Source organism: Triticum dicoccoides, chromosome 7A, assembly GCF_002162155.2.
Source record: "Triticum dicoccoides isolate Atlit2015 ecotype Zavitan chromosome 7A, WEW_v2.0, whole genome shotgun sequence".
Lineage (NCBI taxonomy): Eukaryota > Viridiplantae > Streptophyta > Magnoliopsida > Poales > Poaceae > Triticum > Triticum dicoccoides.
In genome coordinates, this window is record NC_041392.1 from 366,752,528 (window position 1) to 366,753,768 (window position 1,241).

Here is a 1,241-nt window from a genome sequence, read left to right on the forward strand (position 1 = left end):
TCGTTCCTTGTTGGAACATTGTTTATTGTTGGGATATCACCATATTATCTTGTTTATCTTAATGCACCTATATACTTGGTAAAGGGTGGAAGGCTCGGCCTTATGCCTAGTGTTTTGTTCCACTCTTGCCGCCCTAGTTTCCGTCATATCGGTGTTATGTTTCCGGATTTTGCGTTCCTTACACGGTTGGGTTATAATGGGAGCCCCTTGACAGTTCGCCTTGAATAAAACTCCTCCAGCAAGCCCCAACCTTGGTTTTACCATTCGCCGCCTAGCCTTTTCCCTTGGGTTTCGCGGACTCAAGGGTCATCTTTATTTTAAACCCCGGGCCAGTGCTTCTCTAAGTGTTGGTCCAACCCAGAGCACCGTGCAGGGCCATCCCTTGGCAACTTGGGTTACGTTGGCTCCCGTACGCTTAGCTTATCTGGTGTGCCCTGAGAACGAGATATGTGTAGCTCCTATCGGGATTTGTCGGCACAGCGGGTGGTCTTGCTGGACTTGTTTTACCATTCTCAAGGATGTCTTGTAACCGGGATGCCGAGTCTGATCGGATTGTCTTGGGAGAAGGAATATCCTTCGTTGACCGTGAGAGCTTGTGATGGGCTAAGTTGGGACTCCCCTGTAGGGATTTGAACTTTCAAAAGTCGTGCCCGCGGTTATGGGCAGATGGGAATTTGTTAATGTCCAGTTTTAGATAACATGAAACTTAACTTAATTAAAATGCACCAACCGTGTGTGTAACCGTGATGGTCTCTTCTCGGTGGAGTCCGGGAAGTGAACACGGTGTTGGAGTAATGCTTGACGTAGGTTGTTCTAGGATCACTTCTTGATCATAGTTGTTCGACCGTGCTTTTGCCTTCTCTTCTCGCTCTCTTTTGCGAATAGGTTAGCCACCATATATGCTAGTCGCTTGCTGCAGCTCCACATCATACATTTGCCTTACCTATAATCTTAAATAGTCTTGATCGCGAGGGTGCGAGATTGCTGAGTCCCTGTGACTCACAGGTTCCTTCCAAAACCAGATGCAGGGACCGATGATGCCATTCCAGATGACATGACCGAGCTCAAGTGGGAGTTCGACGAAGACTCTCGCCGTTACTATGTTTCTTTCCCAGATGATCAGTAGTGGTGCCCAGTTGGGGCGATCGGGGACTTTGTCACATTTGGGGGTTGATCTTTATTTTGGTACCGTAGTCGGACCCTGAGTGTATTGGATGAATGTAATGACCTATTTTATGTAT